This window comes from Staurois parvus, unplaced genomic scaffold, assembly GCF_062004578.1.
Source record: "Staurois parvus isolate SC_StPar_1 unplaced genomic scaffold, SC_StPar_1.0 ptg000679l, whole genome shotgun sequence".
NCBI lineage: Eukaryota > Metazoa > Chordata > Amphibia > Anura > Ranidae > Staurois > Staurois parvus.
Window position 1 is genome coordinate 843511 of NW_028318475.1, and position 17592 is coordinate 861102.

Here is a 17592-nt window from a genome sequence, read left to right on the forward strand (position 1 = left end):
AAATGTTTTCACACAAGATTTACACAGCTTACAACCAAGATTCACGCATTTTATTCTAATTGAATCCAATTAAAATGTGTAAATCTTGGCTGCTTTTTTTGGATAGCATGTGGAAGGGTTAGCACATCTGTCTATTTTTATTGCTATTCAAGGCTACCTTAGGGAGATTTATGCTCACTTTCTGTCTTTGTGACAAAGTTTTACTAGACAGGAAGTGAAGAGAAAAATCTCCAACAGCAATGCAGTTGTAAATTAAAAAAGCTTTTCCCTGTTTCGGATTTTCTCCCACTTTCTATGTGATAAAGCAGTTTCCACAAGGGCAGAAAATAGGAAAAAATTGTTCTTCAGATAAAAGTAGACCTGTTCTATCCAAACCTATAGCAACATACTTATAATGTGTTTACATATACAGTATATTTTAATGCTTATTTAGAAATTGCATAAAGAAGATGCGAAAAGTACAATATTACATAATAACAGGTGAGCAGGTCTCATTTTTGATTGTCTGCAGTGGGTTTCCTGCAGGCTAAATAGAAATGACAACCCTCTCCAATCAATTTATAGCTAGCTTTTTCAAATAAAAGTTTCACGAAACAAGCACAGTAAAAATTTCCCAACACACTTACCAGCCAGCCAGCAAAAAACCCAAAAAACAACTTATACTGTATAACAATTTGCATTTGTAGTCCTCTTTTGGGGGGGGTTATGAGAAATGGTCCTCCCCAAACAGGATATTACGCTAACCCTGTAGGTAATAAGAGAAGCAGAACCTTTGCTAAGTGGAAGAGTAGGTTTGATAATAAGGCTCCATGTACATTGGACACTTCTGAATGATGGAAACTGACTGCTGGAAAACGTAGGTTAAAAAAACGTCTATTTAGCCGCATTTGCATACCACGTTTATGCGCGTTTATGAGCATTTGCGTTTAGAAGCGTTTTTTAAAGATAACCTCAGGAGACCTTCCAAAATGCAGAGAATGCACTGAAAAACATTAAAAAAAATTAACTATATCAGACATTTTGAGAGAAATAGAGAGAGCAGAAGCAGAGAGAGCAGTATTTGTTGAGATTAGCTGTCTTTTTTTTTGTGGTGTTTGGATGTGTTTTAGCTCATTTCTGTGCAGAAATTATTGCAGCAGTGTCTAACATATTTTATTTCATGCAAAACCTCAAAATATGGTGTATCAGGTCCATTTGAGTACCGGGAAAACGCTTTGCATTAATTTTTCATAATGAAAAGGCTCTGGACAGCATCTGGAAATGGAAGAGTCAACACGGTTAGTGGTTTACAAGCGTTTGAAACACTGATAAAATCTACTCCTGAACACAAGTTTGGTGCTTTCAAAAAAACTGCCTGTAAACAACATAGTGTGCATGGACACATAGGAAAACATTAGAGAGAGTTCGGGGGCTGCTGAAAAAAATGCAGAAAAGCTCCTAAACATGAGTTTATCAGCTGCAGTGTACATGGAGCCTAAAGCTTTAAGTTCCTCCTCCCAGGACAGGACATGTGGCAGAGACTTTCTTCTCTCTCTCTACTTTCTCCTTCTGGGGTTTCAAAGCCCACAACCCAGGGATAGGAAATGTATATATAATATATTTACAGGCATTTACAGATTCAGACAGTAGAGGGCAGCAGATCCCCGCAATTTAAACCAGAGGTTTATTTTGCACAAAAATCACAAATCTATGTGGAAGCCATGTACAACTGTGAGGAAAATATGTAGTCATGGACTTTGTGTGGACATATAGAAGAGAAACTGAGTACCGTAAAAACAACTTTATTATGTACTGTTAAAACATTAAAAATGACAACATTAAAAATGACTCTCCACATACGGGTTCAAAATATGCAGAGATTCCGATTAACATTCACATGTGCACTTGATGCGTTTCAGGAATCTTTCTTCAGAAGCACATGTGACAGAATCAATACACTGGAACTCACTCCTAATCTTTAATAGAGTAATATCAGCCAATAGGGTAGACTGGAATTCATAGCAAGTGCATGTTGCCCATAGAGGTGCAAATGCATAGACCAAGGTGAAGCCACTGTCTCTCATGTGAGAAATCCAGGTACATTCAGTATACAGCCAATGGTCTTGTACACATAATCCTAAAATAGAAGGACCAACTTCCCAATGGGGAACCATCCAGACATCCAGATGTAAGTCACTATATAGACAGCATGGTAATCAAGGCACATACTGTACAGGTGAAACTCGAAAAATTAGAATATCGTGCAAAAGTTCATTTCTTTCAGTAATGCAACTTAAAAGGTGAAACTAATATATGAGATAGACTCATTACATGCAAAGCAAGATAGTTCAAGCCGTGATTTGTCATAATTGTGATGATTATGGCTTACAGCTCATGAAAACCCCAAATCCACAATCTCAGAAAATTAGAATATTACATGCAATCAATAAAACAAGGATTGTACATAGAATAATATCGGAACTCTGAAAAGTATAAGCATGCATATGTACTCAGTACTTGGTTTGGGCCCCTTTTGCAGCAATTACTGCCTCAATGTGGCGTGGCATGGAAGCTATCAGCCTGTGGCACTGCTGAGGTGTTATGGAAGACCAGGATGCTTCAATAGTGGCCTTCAGCTCTTCTGCATTGTTCAGTCTCATGTCTCTCATCTTTCTCTTGGCAATGCCCCATAGATTCTCTATGGGGTTCAGGTCAGGTGAGTTTGCTGGCCAATCAAGCACAGTTATCCCACAGTCATTGAACCAGGTTTTGGTGCTTTTGGCAGTGTGGGCGGGTGCCAATACTTGCTGGAAAATGAAGTCAGCATCCCCATAAAGCTTGTCTGCAGAAGGAAGCATGAAGTGCTCCATAATCTCCTGGTAGACGGCTGCGTTGACCCTGGACTTAATGAAGCACAGTGGACCAACACCAGCAGATGACATGCCTCCCCAAATCAACACAGACTGTGGAAACTTCACACTGGACTTCAAGCATCTTGCAGTGTGTGTCTCTCTTCTTCCTCCATACTCTGGGTCCTTGGTTTCCAAATGAGATGCAAAAGTTGCTCTCATCAGAAAAGAGGACTCTGGACCACTGAGCAACAGACCAGGTCTGTTTTTCTTTAGCCCAGGTGAGAGGCTTCTGACCTTATTTGTTGTTCAAGAGCGGCTTGACAAAAAGAATACATCATTTGAAGCCCATGACCAGGATCCATCTGTGTGTGGTGGCTCTTGATGCACCGACTCCAGCCTCGGTCCACTCCTTGTGAAAGTCCCCAACACTTTTGAATGGTCTTTTCCTGACAATCCTCTCCAGGCTGCGGTCATCCCTGCTGCTTGTGCACCTTTTTCTTCCACACTTTTCCCTTCCACATAACTTTCTATTAATGTGCTTTGATACAGCACTTTGGGAACATCCAACTTCTTTTGCAATTACCTTTTTGAGGCTTTCTCTCCTTATGGAGGGTGTCAATGATGGTTTTCTGCACAACTGTCAGGTCAGCAGTCTTTCCCATGATTGGGATTCCTACTGAACCAGACTGAGAGACCATTTAAAGGCTCAGGAACCCTTTTCAGGTGTTATGGCTTAATTAGCTGATTAGAGGGGGACACTTTGAGCCTAGAATATTGCACCTTTTCACAATATTCTAATTTTCTGAGATTGTGGATTTGGGGTTTTCATGAGCTGTAAGCCATAATCATCACAATTATGACAAATCACGGCTTGAACTATCTTGCTTTGCATGTGATGAGTCTATCTCATATATTAGTTTCACGTCTTAAGTTGCATTACTGAAATAAATGAACTTTTGCACAATATTCTATTTTTTTGAGTTTCACCTGTATATTCCAAAGAGGGAGCTCCTGATAAGTATCTTGGAAACAAACATAGTTCACATCAATCCAGCCACTCTGCCTAGTCAAGGACCCTTTGTGAAGCGTGGTCCCTATTTCTAATCTATGAGAATCTCCATGTTGTAGCATATATAGTAATGATTAAATTGAGAGTGGGTATGCATGGAGGTAGCCCTTTCCTCCCTATGATTTGAAAAAAAAAATCCGATAAAGTATGAATTCTTAATTCAGTAAAGTACCCTCTATTGATCTCTTCCTCTAAATCTAAGAATTCCTTTTTTTGTCTGGTAATCTGACCTCCTGTTAGACGAGGATGGCTACATTCATTCTCCATGGTCCCACTGTATGTAGGAACTTGCTCACTCCCAAGAAAAACTATGGACTATGGGATTTGTAGTTTCCATAGAGCAGTGCATGTGACCACAACTAATGTACACTGCTCCATCCAAGCAAATAGAGGTGAGGGGGAAAAGTGGAGGTACAAGAGCTCATGGAGGACATTACAAGGAGGCAGAAATACACAGTGAGGAACAATTTTATGGAAAACACTACAGGTCCATTAATTAATGGATGTGTATGGAATATTTTTGGAGAATATGGATATTGTTGTCACGTTAAAGGTCCAGGGACACACCTTAAAAATGTCAAACAAAATTCTACTAGTTTATGGCTACGTTAAACTGGTTGGAAAGGATGAAATTTTATTTTTTCAAAAAAAGCAAACATGTTATACTTAGCTGCTCTGTGCAGCCCAGATTCTCCCCTTCTGCTGTCCCCTGCCTACGCTCCTGGCTCCTCCCCGCTGGTCATGTGGGCTCACTACTGAGCCTGCCCTGTGTGTCTATGTGTCCACTTTCTGTCACTGCTGTGTGACTCTCTGTCACTGCTGCCTCTGAACCTATGAGAAGGGAGAGAGCCCCTGCTCTTGTGCATATTACTGGATCAGGATCAGGCTTTTGTAAGTATAAGGGGGAGCTGCACAGAGAAGGTTTTTTACCTTGATGCATGCAAAAAAACACCCACCTTTAGAACCACTTTAGATAAGTCCCTTGTCATAAGAAATTCAACGCTTTAGAATAGACTGTGCGCATGACCCAAGGGCTCAGCAATAGTGTTGGGCATGATGTTCGAGTCGAATACACAAATGGTAATTTGACCGCCACGCCCCACAATGCACTGGGCCCTGACAGTGCATTGTGATTGGCCAAAGCAATGCACCTGACCACAGGTCAGGTGCAATGCTTTGGCCGATCACAGCGCATCATGATGTTACAAGGGGGCGGGGTAGCCCCTCCTCTTTGCGACGTCATCACAGTATTTAAGAACTGTCATCCCAGCACAGCTGTTAGATGGCGGGAGCCAGTGTCGAGAGTGGAGCTTTTTTTTTTCTTTTTTCGGGTCAGCGGTGGCAGTGGTTATCGTGATTGACGTTAGATCTACTTCAGGGAACATGTTTGTTTTTAATAAAGGACTTGTCAAAGACTGTCTTCTGTCATTTTTTACACAACATTTTTTTTGTGAATGAGTACCGGTACCATGTACCTGATACTCATTCACATGGGGGAGGGGTGGGATCTGGGGGCCTCCTTGTTAAAGGGGGCTTCCAGATTCCCATAAACCCCCTGCCCACAGACCCCCACAACCACCGGCCATGGTTTCGGGGAAGAGGCCCTTGTCCCTATCAACATGGGGACAAGGTGTTTTGGGAGGGGGAGCCCCCATGCCCCAAAGCACCCCCCCCATGTTGAGGGCATGCTTGCTCATCCCCCCTTTCCTGATCTGCCAGGCTGCATGCTCAGATAAGGGTCTGGTATAGATTTTGGAAGGGACCCCATGCCATTTTTTTTTCTAAATTTGGCGTGGGGGTTCCCCCGAAAATCCATACCAGACCCAAAGGGCTTGGTATGGATGGGGGGGACCCCACATGTTTGTTGTTTTGTTTTTTTAATTGCCAGGCAATGCCAGGAATTCTATTTACATTCAGCTGAAACATTACGATACCCCTTAGTGTATTGTCCCCTCTGTTCAAAGTTTGAATGTTCGACCTCGGCCCAGCACTGCTCAGCAAGTTCTGACATGAACAAAAACCTTAGTACAGAAAACCTAAGGCTCTACATGCTGGCTAAAAAAATATACAAATTATAAATAAGCCATGTATCATGATTAACTGAACAAAATATTTTTTTAATTGTATTTTTAGTCTACACCATAATAAATAAAGAAATGTGTACAAAACCACTGCACATTCTTTAATCTTCATATCTTGACACCTGCTTTGGAAGTACAATACTCCTATAATCTTTTCTATAACATGATTGTGTATTTACCACAATCAATCAAATGTAGATGATCAGTCAGGAAGAGAGGCATTGTGACTTATGTAATACCACCACAGTGGAAACCTTTTGAATTGAGCCTTAGTATACTGCACATCTTGTATACATTTTGCAGTCTCGGTCCAAAATCCTGCCATTGTTTATTCCAAATGATTGCATGAGGAAGATAAGGACAAGTGAGCAGTAGAGGGAGGACCAGGCTGATAAAACATTTTCTGATTTGATTAATATGTAAGAGCATAAAAAATATCCAATAAAACCATATGGATCAACATTATGTAAAAGCAGTGGTTAGTATTTTTGTCTATAGATAAATTCCAAAGAGAACTATGCTGTCCTACTAATGGTAGCTGTCATTGTGCTACATGCTGGTTGTCCAGTGCACTCCTGTACCTTTAACCACTTCAAGTCTGGACACTTTCACCCCCTTCCTGTCCAGGCCAATTTTCAGCTTTCAGTGCTATCACACTTTGAATGACAATTGCGCGGTCATGCAACACTGTACCCATATGAATTGTTTAGAATTTTTTTGAGACAGATAAAACTTTATTTTGGTGGTATTTATTCACCACTGGGATTTTTATTTTTTTGCTATATAAATGAAAAAGTCCAAACATTTTGAAAAAAAAAGTGTTTTTCTTATAAAATTTTGCAAATAAATAATCTTTCTTCATAAATCTTGGCTAAAATGTATTCATCTATCTTTTTAGTAAAAAAAAAAATAACCCAAATTAGTTTATAACCAAAAATTATAATTTTTCAAAAAGTTTTTTTACATTTTTATTTTTTTTTTATATTATTATTTATGTTTTTTTTTTTTTTTTTTACATACCGTCACCGTAGCAGTACAGTGTCACCATAGTGACACTGTACTAGTGACACTGTACTACATGTGGGAGTTGATGAAGATTTTTTTACACTGATTGCTTTTACACCCATAAAGGCTGTAAAAGTAATAATTTCTCCTCTCTGGCTGCATTCTTGCAGCCATTGAGAAATACTGTGAGAGCTGTGATTGGTCACAGCTTGTCACATGGTACAAGGCTGTTGTGAATAGCCTTGAACCATGTGATCTCTGTGATCATTCACAGATTTCACAAGTAGTAAGAAATGATGTCAGGAAGTGACATCGTGTTCACTACTGTTTCTGTGATCACTGATTAGCCAATCAGTGATCACATGAATCAGGACCTCACACAGAGGTCCCGTGCAGTGATCGGTATTCCGGAGGTCACAGCGGGCACCGGGCAGGAAGTAAACACAGGCAGTGACTGCGAAGGCCATTTATAAACGGCCTCCAGCTCCTGCACTGCTCCCGTCCGGCCGTTTTATGTACATGGGCATCGGACGGGAAGAGTTAAAGATGGGTGGGCTCCCTCAGGTCCATCTGCCCTTGGTCTATCCTATGGGGGCTCTCAAAATCTGTAGAGTTAAGAACTGCAGAATATCGGGGTGCCATGATGAGGCTCTGTAGCTTACACATGTATTGTCACAAGTTAGCCTGCAGCCTCTTGTTTGTTTAGTCTCACCTCCTTGCTGTTCTTGTTTCCTTCATGTGTGTTTGTCTGTGCTCACCTATGGGCGTCGTCTGCTATTCTCTGGGTTTTATGTCCTTCCCTTTCATCACTTCCTGGCCCACCTCCTAGCTGGCTTATCTATTTAAGACATGCTCAGTCTGTCTCACTTTGCCTGAGCAACGTTTGTTGTCGGTGATCCCCTGTGTTCTACTGAGTATCTGTTATTGTATATCTGTGTACCGACTCCAGCTTCGTTCCTGACATTCCTCTTATATTGTCTATCCGTGTACCGACCCCGGCTTTGTTCCTGACATTGCTAGCTTTCCGCCTGTCCTGACTTCGGCTTGCCAACTGGATCTCCTGTGTTCTACTCCCATTGTACCCTGCTCCTGCTAGCTGTCTCCTCTACCTCAGCTGGGTGTACCTGGGGGCTGCGACCTGGTTCCAGCCTGCTCCAAGTCCATCACCACCATCAGCGGCTCTGGTGAATAAGCAGGCTGGGGCTTAGACTCCGCGCCCTGGGGAACCCCAAGTTGTGGATTTGAGAGCTCACTACCACAGGTGTTGACAGTTTGCTCAGGCCATGAGCTCAACTTGCATGGGATGATGAGGCCCTTTCTGCAACCTTTTGGCAGGGTTTAGCGGACCGGGTTAAGGATGAATTAGCCGGAAGAAACATACCCACCGTCCTGGATGAGTTGATTGCTCTTAGCATCCAAATTGATGTCCGCTTCCAGGAACGAGATCTGGAAAAATATGATCCACGTCAGTCCCAAGTTTTTTCATTTGCTCCTGTTTCCCAAAAGTTCCCTGAACCACCTACCACTGCAGCTGGGCCGACTTCCAAGGAACCAATGCAGTTAGGCCGAACACGCCTCACTCCACAGGTGTGATCGCGTTGCCTAAGACTTGGTCTATGCCTTTACTGTGGGGCTAAGGGTCATGTAATTAAGTCTTGTTCAGTCCGACCGGGAAACTCCCGAGTCTAGGTCACTTTGAGGGAGGAGATCCTTCCCTCAAATTTTTATACCTGTCTCCATCCATTGGGCTCTGAACTCATACTAGGTTTCGGCTTATGTGGACTCTGGGGCAGCCGGAAATTTCATCGAACAATCCTTGGCCGCTGAATTGGGCATTCCTCTTGTTCCCTTGATGATGCCCCTATCAGTATCTGCAGTTGATGGCTCTACCTTGGCTTTAGGAGCTCTACGCTTTCGAACTAACAGCATAACTATGCATGTGGACTTTGTTCATCGTGAGGAAATTTCCTTTCTGGTCCTTCCTAAGTCTTCAAGTCCCATCATTCTGGGACTTCCATGGTTGCAGAGACATTCACCCTATCTTGACTGGAACTCTGGCCAAGTATTGTCGTGGGGCTCACAATGCCATCAGACTTTTCTCCCTAAAGTGAGTCTTCCTAGGTGTGTACCTGTGGCTGAGGTCATCACCTCTCCAATACTCCCTCCTCACTATCAGGCCTTCCAAGATGTCTTTTGCAAGAATACTGCTGACTCTTTGCCACCCTATGACTGTGTTATCGACCTCCAACCTGGGTCTTCTCCACCACGAGGTAAAGTTTACCCTCTCTCCATTCCTGAGACTCAAACCATGTCCGAATACGTCCAGGAGAATCTGCAGAAAGGTTTTATCCATAAGTCCAATGTTCCTGCATGGGCTGGCTTCTTCTTTGTGGAGAAAAAAGATGATTCGCTACGACCCTGCATTGATTATAGAGGTCTCAATGCTATCACCGTTAAGAATCGGTATCCCTTACCTCTGATTTCTGAACTCTTTGACAGACTCCGAGATGCTCGAATTTTCACTAAGCTAGATCTCCGTGGAGCATACAATCTGGTTAGGATCCGTGAGGGTGATGAGTGGAAGACAGCTTTCAATACCAGAGACGGGCATTATGAATATCTTGTGTTGCCCTTCGGCTTGTGTAATGCTCCATCCGTCTTCCAGAACTTCGTTAATGACATTTTTTCTGATCTGCTGTTTGTTTGTGTCATTGTCTATCTGGATGATATACTCATTTCTTCTCCAGATTTAGAAACTCATCATCAGCATGTGAGTACTGTTCTCCTACGTCTTTGGGACCACCGCCTGCATGCAAAGTTGAAGAAGTGTCTTTTCGAACAAACCCAAGTTCCTTTTCTAGGCTACATAGTCAGGGATAAAGGGCTGCTTATGGATCCTGCCAAACTCCAAGCCGTTTCCAACTGGCCTCAGCCCTCTGGGTTGAAAGCCACACAGCGCTTCTTGGGATTCACTAACTTCTATCGCCGGTTCATTCCTAACTATTCTTCGCTGGTGGCTCCAATCACTTCTTTGACTTGAAAGGGTTCCAACGCCAGAACCTGGCCTTCTGAGGCAGTCGACGCATTCCACAGACTAAAATCCACCTTTCTCTCTGCATCGATTCTCATACATCCAGACATTTTTCAGCCTTTTTTCTTGGAGGTACACGCTTCATCTTTGGGAGTGGGGGCCATCCTGCTCCAAATGCATGATGGTAAACTCCATCCTTGTGCCTTCTTCTCTAAGAAATTTTTGGATGCTGAAAAGAATTACACTATCAGTGATCGGGAATTGCTGGTGATAAAGCTGGCACTGTAGGAATGGCGACATCTGCTGGAGGGATCCCCACATCGTATTCTGGTTTACATTGATCATAAGAACCTCCAGTATCTCCAGTCCGCCCGGCGTTTGAACCCCAGACAAGGACGATGGGCTCTCTTCTTTGTCAGATTTAATTCTGACATTACCTTTCGGCCCGGTTCCAAAAATGCCCATGCGGATGCCTTGTCTTGATCATTTGACAGTGCTGACTCTGCGTGTCATATTGAACCAGAACCTATCATTTCTGCCAATCAGATCCTAGCCACCACTCATCTTCAGCCTAAACGCATCCCACCCGGAAAGACCTTTGTGGTCCCTGCCCTTTGTCCCAAGCTACTCAAATGGGCACACGACTCTAAACTTTCTGGACATCCTGGGGTACAATGCACCTGTGCCTTCCTGCAGCATCATTACTGGTGGCCCTCACTGCAAAAGGATGTTTGAAGAACATGTCCAGGCTTGCGCCATTTGTGTGCAATCTAAGTCCTCGACAACTGCTCCAGCAGGTCTCCTTTTACCTCTACCGGTTCCAGATGAGCCTTGCCGTTGCATTTCCATGGACTTTATTTCCAAACTACCTCCTTCTGCTGGTTCCACTGTTATCTGGGTGGTTGTAGACAGGTTTTCTAAAATGTGCCACCTAACTCCACTTCTGGGACTTTCTTCGGCCATCACGTTGGCCTCCACCTTCATTAAGGAGATCTTCCGTCTTCACAGTATGCCCTCTCACATCGTTTTGGATAGAGGGGTTCAATTTACAGCTCGCTTCTGGAGGGCTCTAGCCATGTCCTTCGGAGTCGAGTTGGACTTCTCTTCAGCCTTTCATCTGCAGTCTAATGGCCAAACCAAAAGGGTCAACCAGAATGTGGAACGCTATATTCATGCCTTCATTTTGGCCCATCAGGATGATTGGGTAGACCTTCTACCATGGGCTGAGTTTGCCCTTAATAACCAAGCCAGTGCCAGTACTGGTGAGTCCCCCTTTTTCACGGTGTATGGTCATCATCCTTCGGTGCCATTTCCTGTTCCTATCTCCTCTACAGTTCCCACGGCTGCAGATAAACAACAATCATTCAATTCCATCTGGGCAGAGGTTTCCAAGAATTTACATCTGGCAGCTTCCAAGTACAAAACAGCTGCAGATCGCCATCGCCGCGTGAGTCCCAAATTCCTCCCTGGTGACAAGGCTTGGCTCTCTACCAAGAATATCCGTCTACGAGTACCCTCTATGAAATTTGCTCCTCATTTCATTGGTCCGTTTACCATTCTCCACCAGGTCAATCCTGTTGCTTTCAAACTTTGCCTCCCTTCACATCTGAGAATCCCTAATGTTTTCCATGTTTCTCTTCTGAGACCCTATATTATCAACAGGTTTTCCCGTCCTCATCGTCATCCTTCCCCAATAGCGAGTACTTCAGATCAGTATGAAGTCAAGCAAATCTTGGATTCTAAGTTCATCAGAAGGAAACTTTTGTATCTTATTGACTGGAAGGGATATGGCCCTGAGGAGAGGTGTTGGATTACCTTCTGCTGATGTTTCTGCTCCCCGTCTGGTGGAATTTTTTCATCGGAAGTTTCCCCTTAAGCCTGGCCCTAAAAAAGTGGGGAGACCTCGTAAGAGGGGGGATACTGTCACAAGTTAGCCTGCAGCCTCTTGTTTGTTTAGTCTTACCTCCTTGCTGTTCTTGTTTCCTTCATGTGTGTTTGTCGGTGCTCATCTATGGGCATCGTCTGCTATTCTCTGGGTTTTATGTCCTTCCCTTTCATCACTTCCTGGCCCGCCTCCTAGCTGGCTTGTCTATTTAAGACATGCTCAGTCTGTCTCACTTTGCCTGTGCAACGTTTGTTGTCGGAGCTCCCCTGTGTTCTACTGAGTATCCGTTATTGTATATCTGTGTACCGACCCCGGCTTCGTTCCTGACATTCCTCCTATATTGTATATCCATGTACCGACCCCGGCTTCGTTCCTGACATTCCTCCTATATTGTCTATCCGTGTACTGACCCCGGCTTCGTTCCTGACATTGCTAGCTTTCCGCCTGTCCTGACCTCGGCTAGCCTACTGGATCTCCTGTGTTCTACTCCCATTGTACCCTGCTCCCACTAGCGGTCTCTTCTACCTCAGCTGGGTGTACCTGGGGGCCGCGACCTGGTTCCAGCCTGCTCCAAGTCCATCCCCACCATCAGGGGCTCTGGTGAATAAGCAGGCTGGGGCTTAGACTGGGGAACCCCAAGTTGTGGATTTGAGAGCTCACTACCAGAGGTGCTGACATCTAATTGCAAATGTGTGCTAACTAAACCCCTGTATTTAACGCATAGTGTTAGACAGGTTAATTTGGTTTGTTTGCAGGCTGGCTGGCAAGTTAGAGCTGGGAATTTTTCTCTTTTGTTGTTTGACATGCGTCGTCCTTCCATGTGCTCCTTGCTGTGAAGGCCAGTTATAGACTGGAGCAGTGGCATTCCTACGAAGACATATCTACCTAAAAGCAAAAATATGCCTAAAGCAGTACCAAACCCAAACACAAAAAGGTAACATACTGCAGTTTCATAATCCTCAAAAAGTGAAAAAAAAAATTTAAAAGGTGGCTGCATTCCTACATAAGGTGAGACCATGGAGAAGGAATATAGCCACCCTCTAACAAGAAGTCAGATGACAGCGGCAAAAAAAAAGAATTTAGAGATTTGGAGGAGGCAGAGAACAATAGAAGGAATTTAATCACCACTGGGATTTTTATTTTTTTGCTATATAAATGAAAAAGTCCAAACATTTTGAAAAAAAAGGGGTTTTCTTATAAAATTTTGCAAATAAATAATCTTTCTTCATAAATCTTGGCTAAAATGTATTCAGCTAACTTTTTAGTAAGAAAAAATAACCCAAATTAGTTTCTAACCAAAAATTATAATTTTTCTAATTTTTTAAAATTTTTTAAAATTATTATTTATTTTGTTTGTTTGTTTTTTTACCGTCACCCTAGCAGTACAGCGTCACCATAGTGACACTGTACTACTTGGGGGTGATGAAGATTTTTTTTCTTTTTTTACACTGATTGTTTTTACACCCATTTCTCCTTCTCTCTGACTGCATTCTTGCAGCCATTGAGAAATACTGTGTGAGCTGTGATTGGTCACAGCTTGTCACATGGTAAAAGGCTGTTGTGAATAGCCTTGTACCATGTGATCTCTGTGATCATTCACAGATTTCACTGGTAGTAAGCAATTATGTCAGAAGTGCTTACTACTATTCATGTGCTCACTGATTGGCCAATCAGTGATCACATGATCGGGACCTCACACAGAGGTCCTGTACAGCGATCCGGAGGACACAGAGGGCACCGGATCGCAGTGTCGCATGCTCCAATGGAGCGCGCACAGGTAGTGAATGTGGGGGCCATTTATGAACAGTGACCCACTTTGGCACTGCTCCCGTCCGGCTGACGGGAAGTGGTTAATGGTAATTCAATGTACAATCAGGCAGAAAACACTAATGATGTGTGACAGTGTTGCCAACCTGACAGAACATGGAAAATGTAATGACTGAGCACATTTTTTACTGACAGCCTGAGAAATAACATAAAACAACTAAGACAATCAATATTTAAACAGTATACTGTAAACACAATATGGATACACTGACAATACACACAAGTAATTTGACTGGTTTACACTTACAAAAGTCAACACAGTATGACAAATTATCAGCCCCTGATATTTACAGACCGTTCTAAAAATTACTGATTTGTACACATTTCTGTAAATTTACTGATGATTGGCAACCCTGGCGTGTGAATAATTGATAAATTAACTATAATAACATATACTCCTTTTTGATTGATCAGAAAGTAGAGCAGTTCTCTATATGGAAAACTGAATATTCCAGAAACAAATTTTGGTGGTAAACTTTACAGATAACAGACTCTTTCAAAATCTGCTGGACTGACGTACAGGTCAAACTGGTTGATTGAATCCACAACAAATCACTGGCGATAGTAGTAGCATCCATAGCACAGCCCTGTCTGGTACTGTGAATAGTTGGATTTGCACTTTCATTGTTCTGTTAGCTGCCTGCTGCTGCTCATGATACAGCTGCATTGCAATCATCCTGAGCAGTAGATGTGGATTGCTGATTCAATCCCAATCAAGGGTATTATTCCCCTTGTGAGCATGTTCTCCTTTTTGTATTTATGGGTTTCCTATAAATAACCTGGTTTCCTTCCAAATACATACTGGTAGATTAATTAGATTCAACCCTCAATTGTCTGTTTTGTGTTGATTAATGTGTAGTAGAAACAGTGCAATGTACACACCTTGGTGGCAGGGTATTATAGACATGGGTCAGATAGGTGTCACACACTGGCGTAGCACCAGGGGTCACAACTGCAATCCTGCCCTTGTTCCAGGGGGCCCAGGCAGCCCAGATGGCCTCCCTGTTACATTAACCACTTGCCTACAGGGCACTTATACCCCCTTCCTGCCCAGGCCAATTTCCAGCTTTCAGCGCTGTCGCACTTTGAATTGCGTAGTCATGTAACACTGTACTCATATGAAATTTTTAGCATTTTTTTGTGACGGATAGAGCTTTCTTTTGGTGGTATTTAATCACCTCTGGGATTTTTATTTTTTGATAAACAAACCAAAAACCACTGAAAATTAAAAAAAAACAACATTTTTTTCTTAGTTTTTGTTATAAAATTTTGTAAATAAGTGATTTTTCTCCTTCACTGATGTGTGCTAATGAGGCTGCAGTGATGGGCACAGATAGGCTGCACTGATGGGCACTGATGAGGAGGCACTGGTAGGTAGCACTGATGGGCATTGACAGGCATCACTGATGGGCACTGAAAGGCAGCACTCATATATGCCACTGATAGGTGGCACCAGGGGTGGACTGACCATTCGAGCACTCGGGCACTGCCCGAGGGCCCGGGGTCAGTAGGGGGCCCCATGAGATGGCCCTGGTACCTTTCATTAGCTTTTTCATAGGCTTTTTTGGGTGTGGGCAAGGTCACAGGGGCCCCATGATCCCCTATTGCCTGGGGCCCCATGAGTTGTCAGTCCACCCCTGGGTGTCACTGATAGGCGGCACTGACTGGCACTGATAGGCGGCACTGACTGGCACTGTTAGGTGGCACTGAGTGGCACTGTTAGGCAGCACTGATGGGCACTGATAGGTGGCACTGATGCGCACTGATAGGTGGCACTGACTGGCACTGATATGTGGCACTGATTGGCAGCACTGGTAGGTGGCACTGATTGGCAGCACTGGTAGGTGGCACTAACTGGCAGTGATAGGTGACACTGAAAAGCAGCTCAGATGGGCACTGATATGTGGCATTGATGTGCACTGGTAGGCACTGATATGTGGCATTGATGGGGCACTGATGGGCACCGGCAGGGGGCATTGATGGACATTTGACAGGTGGCACTGCTGGGGCTACACTGATTATCAAGGCACACTGATCATCAGTGCCCTGATGACCAGTGTACATCTGAGGGATGCCGATTACAGGCTCTCCACTCCTCACGAGCTGTCAGCGTGACAGCTTACGAGGAGAGAAATGCCAATAACAGGCTTTTGCCTATATACATGCGATCAGCTTTGATTGGACACATCTGATCACATGACCAAGCCGACATCTTCGGCTCTTTCCGTTGATCAATGATCTGCTGTGTCCGAGGGACACAGTGCACCACCGATTGCCGCGCTGCGCACCCCCGGAGCCGCGCATGCGCGGTTAGAGTGGGAGAATGTCATATGATGTCCTCCCAGAACGAGAGAACCACCTTGTGCCCGTCATTACCTTATATGCGGGCTAGAGGCTGTTAAGCTTCGCTGTCCTGCCATTTAGGATCTTGTCATTCTCTCAGAGCCCTCTGCAGGAAGCAGGACAGCTCTGGATGGAGGGCAGGGGCTGCCCGAGTTAACAAGCAGCTGATTGCTTGGCAGGATGTAGGGCAGTCCTAGCAACCAATCACCATCTTGCAGCTTGTACTGCCCAGCCCTCTGTCCAGACCTGAACTCAGCACACAGTTAACCCTTTAATCACCCCACATGTTAACCCCTTCCTGTCCAGTGTCATTAGTACAGTGTCAGTGCTTTTTGTTAGCATTGATCACTGTATTAGGGTCATTGGGACGTCAGTGGCAGTCAGTCAGTTCCCCCCAGTGTCAGAATGCCCGCCGCAGTCCCGCTATAAGTCGCTGATCACCGAAATTACTAGTAAAAAAAAATAGTACTAAAGATTCCAGTATATATACCGCCATTTATAGACAATATAATTTTAACTTAAACCAAATAATTTACATGTATTGGGATTTTTTTTAGTAAAAACATGTAGCAGAATACGTTTTGGCCTAAATTTATGAAGAAATTAGTTTTTGTTTATTTTTTTTTTACTGGATATTTTTTATAGCAAAAAGTCAAAAATATTGTTTGTTTGTTTTTCAAAATTGTCAGTCTTTTTTTGTTTATAGTGCAAAAAATAAAAAACGCAGAGGTGATCAAATACCACCACAAGAAAGCTCTATTTGTGGGAAAAAATTACATAAACTTAATTTGGGTGCATCGTTGCATGACCGCAAAATTGTCCGTTAAAGAAGTAACGCAGCGCCATATTGCAAAAAATGGCCTGGTCAGGAATCCTCTGGAGGGCAAGTTGTTAATGGAGGAGGGGCTGAGCACATTAATGGAGGGGGGCTAAGGATAATAATGGGGGGAGCGGAGGACATTATTGAAGGGGGGGCTGAGGACATTAACAGAAGGGGGGGCTGACGAGCAGTGGGTTAAACGGAAAAAAAACCCAATTCCCTGATTCACACACTCGTTGTGAATGGGGGTATTGTATTTTGATATCGGGGAGACTTCTCTGCCATCAGAATACACTGATCAGTGCTGCTGACTATAGCGGTGGAAAATCCGACAGGGTGTTTGTACAGAAATCTATTGGTAGATCAATTTCTGTACAACCAGCCTGCCCAAACGTGGATGTTGAACTGGTTGAAATTCGATCCATGTATGACCGGCTATAGATACTATCTAATTCCAGGGAAGGTGGTAAGCAGGAGGCATTCTTCATGAAGCCCTAATGATTCATGTGTTTTGTAATAGCCAGGCAATGTCAGTAAATGAGCACCTGATGCAATCCCCAACATGGAGACATACAAAATGCTTCCACCAGTTTCTTTGACATGTGTTTGCTATCTGAGACCAGTTGAAGTTCTGGGTATTTTAACCACTTGCCTACCGGGCACTTATACCCCCTTCCTTACCAGGCCAATTTTCAGCATT